At 44.5% G+C, this 13,968-nt stretch overlaps 1 protein-coding gene across 3 annotated transcripts in view; it reads right to left on the bottom strand.

Annotated features, from left to right (window-relative positions):
* The window catches only part of SNN (stannin), a 16,947-nt gene extending 10,466 nt beyond the window's left edge, over positions 1 to 6,481 (bottom strand). Inside the window, exons 1-2 of one of the 3 annotated variants that reach the window (XM_019540122.1) lie at positions 6,357 to 6,481; positions 3,334 to 3,390 (exon numbers count right to left, since the gene is read on the bottom strand). The gene's annotated coding sequence lies outside the window, so the exon portion shown is untranslated. Of the gene's footprint in view, positions 1 to 3,333; positions 3,391 to 5,937; positions 5,954 to 6,356 lie in introns of those variants that run through there. The other 2 variants (XM_019540123.1, XM_019540124.1) reach the window with 2 other exon arrangements.
* Between the last annotated feature and the right edge of the window lie 7,487 nt (positions 6,482 to 13,968).

Raw genomic sequence — 13,968 nt, 5'->3', positions numbered from 1 at the left:
GTTTTTTTTAAACAAAAAGAGAGGTGCTGGGGAAGGATCTCTTTCCCAACCATTTCAACTTTGTAGGATAAAGCTCTTCATTTAAGAGCTCAGAAATAAGCCTGTATTTGGTGTCCTGGAAGTTTTTTTTAGAATGATGCATCGCAGCAGAAAAACAGAAGTGGGTTGGACTTCTTTGCTGGTCACTGTCAAGGTTTTCTAACAACTTGAGTAGGGCTCTGGCAACACGCAAGACAGCTCAACTCCACTGGGAGCTGTTAATGTTACTATTCAGGTAGCTTAAAAAAAAGCAAAGATCGGAGGGAGGTCAAAGCTTTCAAGCTACTGCATAGTTCTGGAAGTGACCCAGAAGACTAAAGATAAGGTCATGAAATTCTTTCCCTTTCTCCCTGTGAGGTTATCACTTAAACCATTGACTGCTCTGAACTGCACATAGATGGCATGCAGCCTTGTAGAGCTTACTGGTTGCCGTAGGCCTCTAAGTACAGGGAAGCAGGACCCTGAACTCAGCTTGTTGGAGCTTGTTTAAAACAGCCCAGGTTCCAATTCCTAACATTTATTTCTTGAATATAAAGCAGCAAGAGAACAAGGGAACCTTGTGCCATAGAAGTCTGCACAGACTCATTAACCACATGGAAAGTCTATTCTCTTTTCAAAGCAAATTAATGTTAGTCTGAATCTCATATTCAGAGCACACTGCTGGCATTATGCCACCAGTTTCGTGACTTTCAAATTGGGGTCACACACTATCCTGGATTAATTGTTATAACTTTACAAAAACACCAGGCTACAGCCAGTCTGTTTGCCACTACATTTTTTTTAGTCTTAATGATCTGACAGTCATAGTACATAATCAGTACTGCTCCAGCAGTATACAGCACTGAACAGGAATCCACAGGAAACAACCCCTTCTGCTGCTTGGGTATTATTGTTTTTTTGTAGCATGCCTTCATGCAAAACTGCTTCAGTTTATCCTGTAAAACTGCCAGAATATAAAGCTAGGATTCTGATCACTATAAAAGGCAATGTTTATCAAGCCACTTATAGAAGGGGGAAGGTGGGGGGGGGGGGGGGGCAGGAAAAAGAGAACTCCCCTGTATCCACCCCTCCCCCACCTTTGCCATGGATTTGCTGTCTCAACTGCTTTGATCAGGTATTACCATATTTAAATCAAATAAGATGACCCCCAATAATTTTATTTATATAGGCAAATTACTGTGGGTATCCATGGACTTCATCAATACAGAATTAATGCAGGTTACTACTAAGGTTTTTTTTTGTTTTTTTTTTTTTTAAATTTAAAGACTACTCCCAGTTCTAGCACAGGTGCTAGCTAAACACACTTGAGAAGCAGTTTTGCACCTACTTATTATATACAATGATTATGATTATCATCAATGCCAAATCAGTTCCAAATTCAACTGGACAAAGTCAAGTATCCTCCCTCCCAGACCCAATCTGGAGCTTTAGCTACACCCCAGATAAAGGCAGGTATCCTGCATGCAAGCCCAAGGCCCACAGAACTTGGGGTTCAGATGCGACCTGTCTTGCTTGATCTTAGCCAAAAGACCAAGAGTATACTACAAACTGTATGCGGTCCAAAGCCAAAAGGCTCATAATTTAGCATATAGTTTATAGGGCTGGGCTCTAGAAAGGTCTACAGCATTTCAGGCCATGGTGATACTATGGCTCAGATTATGCCACCCCTCCCCACACTTACGTAAAGCAGAGGATTCATGCGCCAATTAGCCCACCACTCATGACTAGAACTAGGCGTTTCTCTCACCTGGGATCCTCCCAAACTTTATATGCAGATGAAGAATAAGACTACCTGGTCTTGTTCCACCTCAGAGGGCAGGGGCACACCAAGCATATACAATAAGCTAAGACAGCAGGTGACAGGGATTCTGGGTAAGCTGGTTGAAGGCCCTGTTTGTGATGTTTGCCAGACATTAAAAAATGATTAAGAAGCAGGACTTGCTGGAAATGGGACAAAGTTCAGCTGTGAGAGTGAAGAGGACGTCAAAATGGATTCAATGTTGTGACTCACTACGAGTTTAGAGAATCAGCACTGAGTGGGAATTTATGCAATAGCATAACCCTTATTCAGAGGAGCTATACTGCCTTATCCTTGTGGTTACCAGCATCTGTGATCAAGCATTTTTGGCACCAGGGGGAAGGTATCAAGGCTGGCTCCTGCACTTCAGGCACTGGTTGGGTATTACAGTACTTCCAAACCCCATACCAGTTCCCTGTGCAGAAGACTATGGGCTTTTGAGGGATGGAGACAGTATCTTTAAATGTGTCAGTACAGTGCATAGTACAATCGGACCCCAGTCCCAATTGAGGCATTTAAGATTCTGGGTTATGCCACAGAATCCATGTAGCAGTGAGGCAGAGAGAAGTAGTTCACTCCTGTATTGCACTTGGTGCTGTAAACCATATTTGTAAGGGGAGGGTTAAGGCAAGACCATCTCTGGGCATGCTCAAAAGGCCTTGAAGACCCTATTAGAATGTAAGGATTGGTTGAACATGGCTCCAAGTAGTCTACTTTCTTACTCTAGCGCTCAACGGGGTAGGCTTGTGTTGTGTTTTTTTTTTCCCCCCTCCTTTTGTGATCACGTAAAATGAGCAATCATACCGTGCTGTCAAAGGTTAGAACTACAGTCCAACCTCATTGGCAAATATAGTCCATCACTCCCATTGTGGCAGAGCTGGTTTTTAGCCACATGCCTCCCTTAAGCATACCTAGTTATGGTATGCTTCTAGCTCATGCAATGGTGTGATCTGCTCAGTTTAGCAAAGAATGTAAGAGGGTTGAATCCTGCTACAAAGTACTTATAGCCTTCACTCAGTACTGTTTCTAAGCTATGCCACCCTGGTCTTTGCACCAGCAAGCAAATGAAATAAACATTAAGACCTGGGTTCTCCAGAGAGTCTGATCTTGTGTTTTATGGAGGTTCTGCACAATCCAGTGTCTTTTCCCCAACCAAAAGCAATCTTTCCTTAGACTCCTACACAACATCCTCAGATCTGGTTGCTCAGTAACTCCATCTCTCCCTTTAAAAGTAGTTCCCCAACTAGCCCCACCTCCCCTCTGCATCTGGGTTACACCCCCCCCCCCAACTGAAGCAAGAACATGCTGACTTGCTCACTGCTTCATTAATTGTCTTGCACCTTCTGGCACTTCATATTCACAGCTTCCTACCAGGCTTATTTTTATATAGTGACACTCACACGATGGGATAGTTCTGTATTTCAGCAAGTCTTAGTGCAACACACAAAAAATCCCCAAAAAACTAAAACCAAAAAACATTCAGTATACCATCTTACCAAGTATTTGGGGTAAAAGATTACTCTAGGTAGTTGACTGGTAAGCTAGACACCGCACTATGGATGATAGAAAACATGGTCAAACAATTATCTTAACACTGCAAGATATATACTCATTTTACCCCTACTACCCATCAGTTCAGAAGTCCAGAAAGTGATGCAAAAGGAAGACCATCTGACATCAGAAAGGAAGAAGCTACAGAAGTCCAGCTCTTGAGAACCATTTATCCAACTTATCGCTAAGGGATAGGCTTTCCTTGCTGGGATCCTTGAATTGAAGAGGTCTGAACCATCAGTCTGTACAAACATTTCTTGTCTGTATAACCAGAATGGTATTTTGGTCAAAGCAACTTTCTATGATAGTCTATATTAACCATAGTGTTCAGATGTAACATACAACTTCCTACTTTAAAAACAAAATAAAGAAGACACCACAAACCCCTCTAGATTTACCTGGAGTATACTCTCTAGGCTGCTGGAAGCAAGTTACCTTTTAAGATGGCACACAAGCCATGCTGGCTCTGGCATCACTGTGCTCCAGGAATTTAGACTTTGGATCCAAATCTTCTTAACTAAAATGGAAAGCTTTTGGTTCAAAGGATCGCTCATTTGCAGAAGGTAAGTGAGGCAGTCCCCTGATAATCCTTCTTATACTCAGTTATTCAAAAAGATCTAACGGGCCCAACTTTGTGCAGCATAACAAATGCTGCCTAGCCACAATGACTTTTGCTGCTAGAAAAGCTAGTTTGTAACACGCATCCTTCAACCATTTGAGCAATCTCTAGTTTTGTCAATAACAGGATGCAAGAAGGGGATAGAATGAACACAGTCCATTTCTTAAGAAAAATATTACTGATTTTGGAATCACAGACATTCTGCCACAGAGTTGACAGTAACAACCAGAATTCAAGAAGTCCCCGAAAGTCCATTCCTGCTTACTATATATGGAGTAGTATCTTGAAAAAGGCTTAAAAAGCAAGGTTGTTTTAAAAATCTAAATCCTTAGATTAGCGTGCTGAACTTGTTTGATATATTTGAGACTTCAGTTAATGTCCTTTTTGTTGTTTGGTATTTCAGTTAAGAAACTAAGGAGGTGGGGAGGAGGAAGAGAAGCAGGGTATTACAATTCTAGGTGTAAGTACTTCCATTTAAACCAAAGCAGAAGTTAAAAACATCAGACTAATGGTAGTGGATCTTAAATCCAACATTAAAAAGGTAAGTCCAAACAGATACTAGAAAGCCTGTTAATAGAGGGTAGCATTGTGCTCTTGTTGTGCTGGTTATCCCTTTTGTGGAGGATTTTAAAACTAGGCAAAAAAAAGGCAGCTTAGAGCATTGTGCACATAGTTCCCTGCCAGTTACTTATTTTCACTGCCAGCGGCCCACATTTTATTCCATTTCTAGAAATGGATGAGTTTGACTGCTTTTGCAAATTCATAACAGAAAAAAGTTTATCTGCTAAAACAAGCAGAAAGAAGTGAAAAGAGAATCTAAGTTGCAAATATACCATTTATAAACACTGTATGTACTAGCACCTCCACTGCTCAATCTTGAGGGTGTAAAGACTGTCATGTGTCAACTACAGATATTCATGAGTGCTTAGATTAGCTGCATGCAGCTTAAAAAAAAAAAGTTTCCACTGGCCTCAAATAGTGGCCACAACATTCTGGTTCAACTCCACTAACTTGGATTTAAGTCCCAAGCAGATAGCACTGAAACCTGGATGGAGTGCAACTCTAAGTGAACAAAGACCATTTCTGAAACTATTAGCAATGCATAAGTTTTTTCCTCTTCAAACTAAGCTCATTTTCTGGTAAAGCAGCAGTTAAGGAAACCCAATCACACACATAGCCTTGAGAACACAGATAATGGTTCTCTTCTAAAAGCCATGGTCTGGTGTAACATGGTCTCCAAAGATGTAGGTAGTACTACTACAGCAGTACAGAGCACCTTGAACCAAGTTAAACCAGACACTTTCCCATCACTGTAGTAAAAGACCAGGACAAAGGCGTGGAAGCCGGACCAGTGAGAGCACCATGTCCCCCACCCCACAACTCTCACATATATTATGCACACTACACCAAAGTACTTTTAAACTGTTACCAGATTTCATGACTGTATTAAGTGTCTCAAGCATGTGAAAATACCACTAGTTTTAACTCCTTAAGCTTACTGTCACTGTCATCTATGGATGAAGGTTTACTTATGCAAGTGGGATTGGTGTCCAGCAAAAGAATTAATGCTTCAGTGTATTTAAGTATGGCCCAGTTACACACCTCACTTCCATCAAATAAACTGGATTTCACTCTATTCTTTAAAATAATTAACTGTGTTGCTCTAACAAACAGACCCACTAAGACCACAGTGATTCAGCATCAAGCTGGCTTTCTACAGCTCAGCTTCATCGTGGTCAAGCTGTGCTGCCTCACCAAGCCCTGGCAGCAGCAGGTGTTACTACCACTTTTTGCCCTGCCCTTGTCCCCTCCCAACAGGGCCGCGAGCTCTGCTCTGAAGGTTTCCCGGGTGACATTTATTGAAGAGCCTCTCCACTCTCTCCCCAGGCGCAGGTTTTCTCCCCCTCCAGCCTCCCTCAACAGAACTTACTGGTTTCCATGTTTTGCCCGGACACCCGGGGCCGCAGGGCCCGGGGCAGTGTGCCCGCAGGCGGCAGCGAGCCGGGCGGGAGCCAGGGCAGGGTGCGCGCATCCCCCTCCCTCCCCACGGGGCACCCGGGGCCTGCGGGACGGCGCCTCCCGCCCCGACCGCTGCCGCCGAGGACGCATCAACCCTCCGGGGGGCCGGGCCGCAACATGGCACCCGCCTCCCGTCCCTCGCCCCCGCCGAGGAAAACAGCGCGGAGAGGGGAGCAGAGCGGAGCCACCGCCTCAGCTGGGGACACTCGCCGCCGCAGCACCAGGCCGCGGGCCCGGCCTCCGCCTCCTTTTGTCGGGAGACTGCGCCGAAGCGGCACACACAAAGGGCCCCAGCCCCGCCCGCGCGCACGGAACCCCGGCCCCGCTCACCACCAGCCGCGCGCTGTGCAAGCGCCGCCACCCGCCGCGGTGCGCAGGGAGCGGGGCCGACCGCGCACCATCCCGGAGTGCCACCGCCCAGCACCCGGGCGCGCTGCGCCCTTCACCAGCCAGCGCCGCCTCATATAGGGGCAGGGGCGGCCCGAGCGGCTGCCAATCCCGGCCCGGCCCGCGGCAGCTGACAGCGCCGAGGGTGCGCAGCCGCGTGACTGGGCCGGGCGCTGAGGCGGAGCCTGGCGGCAGCCCCTTCCCACTGCGCGGCCCGCCCTCCCCGCTGCTGGCCGGGGCGGGAGATCGCGGGCAGGGGGTTCCCAGCTTGCCTCGGAAATACCCCCGGCTGGCGGCTCTGCCCACGCGGGGAACTTGGCGCGGTGACCTGGGATGGGACTTCCAGCCTCGGCGGCCGCGGCGCCCCCCCACCCCCAGTCGCGGGGCTGCGCTCAGTGCCATCCAGGCAGGATCACAGAGCAAAGGGGCCCGCCGGCCTGAGGCAGGAGCACCCCTGACCTCATCCACAGCATCGCACAACCCGCAGGCTCTGCCGAAGACCAGCGTCGAGCCTGACACAAGGGACCTAATCCCCACGGCAGAGGAGGGCCACGGCAGCCATGTATGAAGGGTTGTCAATAGATGCTCAAGAGATCCCTGGTAGAGGGCCACACCCTGGCTGCAGGGGAAGGCAACCCAGTCTGTACCAATCCGAGCAGGGGGCAAACTTCCCTCCTGACTTCAAACAGGCAGTTGGTCTGGCTGAGCAAAGGGGCAAGATCCTTTCACCAGGATCCTCCAGCTGTGGTCCCAGCAGGAGCATTGGCACACCCCAGCCAAAGTCCCCAGCCTTGGCTGTAGCCAACACCCAGTGCCTGTGGGAAGGCTTAACAACCGCCTGATCCATGTAGCAGAAAAGCAAGCAGGGAGGGGGGCAACCAGCAAAGGCCAAAGGCATGGGAAATCTCCATGGTACAAGTAAGTACAGCTAGATCATTCCCAACCAGTGGCTGTCCAACCTCTTCTTGAAGACCTCTGGTGATGGGGAGTCCACAACTTAACAGGCAGTTTACTACACTGCCTCACTGGTCAAACCGTGAAGAAGCGTTTCCAGATGTCCAGTCTAAACTTACTTTGCCGCAACCTCAAGCCTTGGTCTGCACCCTCCTCTCTGCAGCAGAGAGGGAGGTGCTTTCCCTCTTCTTTATGGCGGCCCTTCAAGTATTTGAAGACTGTTATCATGCCCCCTGTAGTGTTAAGTGCCTTTTCCACAAGCTGAACATACCCCACTCCTTCAACCTGCTCATGGGGAGTCAGTGTAGACTATGAGACCATGGTAGCTATAAAAATCTTTTCTTAGAGGTTTAGAAAAGGATTTTTGAGCAAAGAGAAAGGGGATTTTCAGAGGAGAGGAACTAATTAGTGGCATCATGTTTCTCCTCGTGTTCCCCCCATGCTCTCAGAACTTGCCCCAACTCCTCTCCTGGTTTCTACAAGCTGTGCTTTATTCCTAATGAGTTGATATATCTGTTTCCAGCACATGATGTCAGCTGTCAAGAAAGAGACAAAAATTCATTACCACGCACTTTCCCCATGTTCAGACTTTTGGATTCTAAAAAGAATATGCAAAACCAACCAACATTGGTTACTTCCACTGTTAACAACAACTGGTCTGACTTTGAGAAGGCAACTTAGGTCATCACAATATTCTGTCTATTTTTCTTTCAGCTGAATAGATGCAGAGATAGCCTCAAGGAACACAATATTTAAAGGTGGGAAGTTAAGACATGAATTGTCTGTTTGCCGCCTCAGTCTATGCAGAGACAGGTAATTCTGTTTTAAGTATTTAATGTACACTTATTAGATGTAATGTAAATTATTCTAATGTAGAATATAACAACAACATGCCAACTTAAATATGCTTTGTAAAAGAGAAATTCAGCCCCAGTCAGAAGCTATAAGATAATTATCTTTTTTGTTGTAATTTGAAAATATTCCCCCTTTAAATCTTACGCAGTCAGTCACAGAGACAAAAAAGCAGATTTGCTCATGTCACTTTCTCATCTTTGTAAATAGACTGCCTACAGTGGGTCAGAGCTGCTTGCTCTGACAATGAGAAGTTCTCTCTTTTAAAGAAAATACTGTTTTCATTTTCTTCTTTCAGAATCACTTGAAAACCCCTCCCTCCTTTCCACACTCCCCATCAAAGTTTAGATTTTGTTTTCAATAGCTATGGGGACTTGTCAGATGGGGAGTACAGGGTACTAGGAAAGCTTTCCCTGTCTTACAGGAAGTTAGTGAAGGACACTAGCTCACTTGGTACAGACACGCAAAGATGCAGTCTTCAACTGTGCAGCAGAGGAGACATTAGGAGTACACCTACTACTACATGACTCTTAGCCTTGCATGAGCAACTCACAGCTATGTGAATGAGAAGCAGATCAACTACCTAGTTTATAGCCTATTCAGACTTCTCTTTTTGTAGAAGACAACTTTGAGGCCTTATCCAGGTTAGAAGGGATTTCTTGTTTGTTATAGTTTGAAGCTATAAAGAAAATGTGAGTTTCAATATTTCAAAGTTTATACTGCCTGAAGCATTCCCACTCCACTCTCAGTATTTTACAGCACCTGTTAACGTCCAAGCCATCTACATACCTGATCACTTCAGGAGCAGCTCTTTAGAGAACTACAGGATCAAACTATAATCATAACCACTAAGTGGTAAGACTTTGGATTTTTTTTTTAGTGCAGGACTGAGGTTTATGGTACATTTCCTAAAGTTTTTTTATCCAGATTAGTCTTACATTCTCTTCAGAGTGCAGATTTCATAATTTTCATTTGGAAATGACACCACAGGCTTATGAACCTAACCACACAGCCAAGATGATGCATGAGCAGATGAACATTCTCCTTTATTTCACCTTGTTACTTAAACTGTTCTCTATAATTGGCAATCCAACCTCTCATTTGTAACAACACAACCCTTCTCCTTACCTAGTAATTTCACTTTTCAGGTATTTAATTTAAAGCCAAACTGCAAACCTCTTTTGGAGTTTCTTCATTCACCACCTCCAAAGCATTGATTATACTTTTTCAGTACCTTATAGGTTGTGGTACACAAGCTACTGTTTTTTTTTGTTGTGTTTTTATTTCTAGGCACTACAAGATTTATTGCTTGAGCACACAACTTATCCCTCATATTTCCATTAGCTAGTAAGGCTTTAATAATTTCTTCCTAGTTATTTGTTGTTTTTATTAGAGCTACAAGTTGCGAGACTCCAAGGATAATAATTTGCTAGAATCATTCCTTTTTTTGGAAAACCTATGCATTTTCTTTGTTTTGTTATATAGTACGGTACCAGCTCACTTCTCAGTAGTTTTTCAGAACTTCTGATTAGTAGTACAGCAATATGTTCATTAATGCTGTAGGCTGTACACCTTCTAGACATATTATATCTCTCTTAGCTGATATTTAGGAAGGTTTGCTTTGCAATTTTCCTTCATACCTAGATATTCAGGCATACTGATCTTAATAAGAATTTAGGAGCTAAAATTCCACTGCACATATTTTAAGGAGTGTAAGTAATAGGTCCACAAAAGGGTAGAGCCAGCATATAGTAAGCAATAAGTCACTGAAAAACATAAGGCCGAAGTTCGGCATATTAATGACACCATCAGCCAGCAGCTTTCCTCCTCTGTACCTTCCTACCTCAACTGTAGAACACTCGGCGTGTCACCCTACCTGATGAAGCAGTGGCAACACACTCGAGAGTCACTTCAGATCACACTTTTACTCTTCAAATCAGCATCTCACAAATATCAAATCCAAACTATTTCTTTGACTTAAGCAGATCATAAAGACCCACAGACCCTTCCTTTTATAATCTTTCTATCTTGAACCAAAGGTAGACAACCCACAAACAGCCTACTTTCCACAACCACTGAACCACATTCTGGCTTTTACAGCCACTTGATTAGTATCAGCTAGGCGGTAGCTCATCATTTACTGGGGAGAATGAGCTCAGCTTCCTGTACAGTGTCCTTTACCCCTCCAAGTTTTATAATCATACACATACACCAAATGGTAGAGCAGCGGTTATGTACTTGTACACAAATCACTTGGATCCTTTATTCTTCTGTTTTGTAGACATCTTTTTGTCATATTGACATGGGTAGAGCTGATAACTACACAATATCATCACACCTTTATTTCCCAAGCAACAGTCAGAGTCCCATCTGGAGAGGCCAAATGCTGAGTGTGATGCTCATATGGAAGGAATCTGATGATTGCCAAGAAAAAAAGAGGGGTGATATTTTATAACAAGCTTAATTGACTTTAATTTTCCATTCAGTTTCAGGAAGTGCAATATGTTTGCCATGGAAGACAAGGGCCACTGGTGCTTCTAGCACAGGTAAGGAAACTGGGATAAAGTGACCAGCATTATCCATAGAGTAGGATCACTGCCACCGTGTCTTTGCAATCTTGAACAGCCCTTAGTATTTGGTACAGTGCACACCCACATCCACATACTATCTTCCCTTCATTTTGTATAACCAAGAAGAGCCAAGTGTAGCAGCATTTTTTAGGTTTTAATTTAAAAGTTCTCTCTTGTGTATAAGTACTGGGGTTATTGGAACCAAACCTTTTTTCATTGGTAGTAATTCCACACTAGTCTGGGACTTATAGATATCCTGATCTAGTAGTTAAAGCAGGATCTGCTGCTGGCTTTGCTGTTTCTTTTAGAAAAGTAACTGCTGCTCTGTTGCTGTTTCCAATTTTAATGGCATTTCATGATACATTTCTCTCTTATGGCTCAGAATACTGCCCAAATTCTCCATCACATGTAAGTTTACAAGCTTTCCCCACCAGCCTAGAAAGAAGTCTCACACTGAGTCTCTCTTCAGGTTTGGCTTCACTCCAAACACTAACATACAAAATAGCACATTGCAAGGTGATTCCTATTATCCAAGCAAGCAGCAAAGTCCTGTTTCATAACACTCTCTCTTTGTCTTTTCTCTGAAAAGATAAACTCCTCATTTTAAACAACTCCTGAATCATTAGTCTTATGCTTGCTAATTCTTTCTTATCTGGAGTGTTCTACCATGTCACTGGGTCCAAAATTGTAACAAGATACAAATATTGTGACTAGAGCTCATTTTGGTAACAGGCCAAACCAAAACAACAGATATCAGCTGGGTTGGGTTGGGTTGTGATGCAGTTCAAATTAAAACCAGAGTAAAATTTCATACGGACCTTATCTCTAAGTGATATTTTCCTTTTCTTCAAAGCATTGTAATGATTGCACAAAGTCAAATGTTTTTAGGTGGCAATTTCTATGTTTGTTGGGGGGGTATGTTTTTGGTTTGTCATATGTTGACCGTATCAGAGGGCTATATTAGTATTTGTGGAGAAGGTGCTGAGTTATGATTAAACCCTGGCAATTGGGATTTGTGGGTTTTATTCCTGGTTCTGCCATTGATTTGCTGTTATACTGAGCTTTGGATGGGTTACATAACCTCCACATGCATCAGTTCTTCCCCATCCATAAGATAGTAATATCCATTTCACAGAGGTTATAATGGTAAGCTAGATGTTGGAAAGTATTTCAGAATTACCAAATGAGTTGCTACAGAAACACAGCCTGCAAGAAGGGAAGTGTTTAAATGCTGCATCATGAATAATACTTCCAGGGTCTTACTAGTGAGTAGTCTTTGTTTCAGACTTTGCACATTAAGTTTTGCAGGATCATATTTCTTCCTCCAGACTTCTTTTTGTTTATTGCCAATACTCTAGAGGTGCCTCCAGTTACTTATTCTGCTTAGACAGTCATACTTCTCTGGGTTTGAAAGATAAGGGACAGACCAGCTACTTGCTAATCAAATTCATGTTGATATTTTCACTGCAGTATTACAGATGGAAACCCTAAATGATTTGTATCTTTAAAAAGTATTCAAATAAAAAAAAATCATGGACATTCTACTTTGTGGGCATTGGTGTGGTAAAAGCTTGGTTTTAAAATAATCTCTCATCTGGGCTACATTTGATCTGACAGGGCTTCCTTGCTTCTAAACAATTGCAGAGATATTATATTTGAACATTCATTCTTACCAGGAGATGCTGTAAAGGCAGATTCTAGATACACTGGTGACAACTGTGTCTTCTTATTTTGATAAAAAGAAGTCACACTAAGTTAAACTGACAATCTGTAACTTCTCTGGTACCTTCATTCTGGCTTGCCCATCACTAGAGCCAAGTGGCTCTAACAAACTTATGAGTAGACATTTGAAGTCCTGCATTCTTCATTTTGGGCAATTTAGAGATGTGTTTTTTCAGTTCTCCCAGTTAGATTTTTTTTTTAATATTAAAAAGCTGAAGTTAACAAAATATGTTACACAAAAAATATATGATATACTTTTGTGGGTTTTTTTCTAGGGTTTAGCAACTCAGGTACATTTAGCACTTCTTTAAAGAAAACAAACAAACAAACAAACCATTACATAACATTACAGTTTGACTTGCCCAGGTGGATGCAGCACTGAGCAATGGGGGTGCACCGATAGAGATTTTGGGGGCCAATACTGATAGTCAGTTTTAAGGAAGCGTATCAGCCAATACCAAACTGATTTCTGATACAGCTGTGTGCAGCTGGTAAGTCTGTTGTGGTAAAAGGGGAGGGGGAGGGAAGGGGCATGACGAGAACAGATAAACACCCCCTGCGGTGAGGGAGGGAGTGGGGCAGGGGCAGACACTGCCCAGCCAGGGCAGGGCAGGGCAGGGCACGGGATGGAGCCACAGCTTATCCAGGGGACACACGGGGCAAGGGGGGACACCTCCTGCTGCTGAATGCACTCGAGGAGGGTTCAGGAGGAGCATGTACCCCTAGATCTGTGCAGGGCAGAGCAGGCTGATGCAGCTGTGGGATGGAGCTGGGGCTGCGCCAGGCTCTTCTCGATCAGGGCTGGTCTCTGGGAGGGGGCGGCAGTGCTGGGAGGGAGAATTCTGGGGGGGCTATGGCAAAACTTGGGGTGGCTGCAGCCCCCCCTTCCCATAGCCCCCCTCCCAGTGCCACTGCTGCCCACCCTGAGCCGAGCCCTTTTCCCATCCACCACAACAGACTTACCAGCTGCACGCAACTCTTCAAGCTGCCGGGCTGTGCTCCTTATTGCCTGTATGCTGCACTGTGGCCATGTACACATGGGCCTTTATTGACCAAATTATTGGCTGCATTGGGCCGATTTGTGATACAGCCAATTTTCTTTATATTGGTGCTGACCCGATATCGGACTGATGTATCAGTGCACCTCTACTGAGTGCTCTGGTATAAGTCCTCTGTCTCTGTTGCTGTGGTTATTATCTTTTCACTTGTGATATGACAGACCTCTTAGTCCTCCAGTGATCCTAAAAGCAAGTCAGAACTGTTCCTCAGGATTGATCCACATCTGGGTCCACTGCTGACTGCGCAGAGGCTCCCCTGCTCTCTGTATCCTTGGCTTGGCAATTGGTCGCAGGGGGCCCCCTGGGCCCCCCCCATAGACCCAGGAGGCACCAGTCACTGAGCTGGGGAGTGTGTCCCTCGTGCGCTCAGTGGCGGACCCAGAAGTGGAGTGGAAGTAC

This window comes from Crocodylus porosus, unplaced genomic scaffold, assembly GCF_001723895.1.
Source record: "Crocodylus porosus isolate Cpor-Errol unplaced genomic scaffold, CroPor_comp1, whole genome shotgun sequence".
NCBI lineage: Eukaryota > Metazoa > Chordata > Crocodylia > Crocodylidae > Crocodylus > Crocodylus porosus.
The sequence above is the reverse complement of the archived record's forward strand: the minus strand, read 5'-3'. Positions and strand labels throughout refer to the sequence as shown.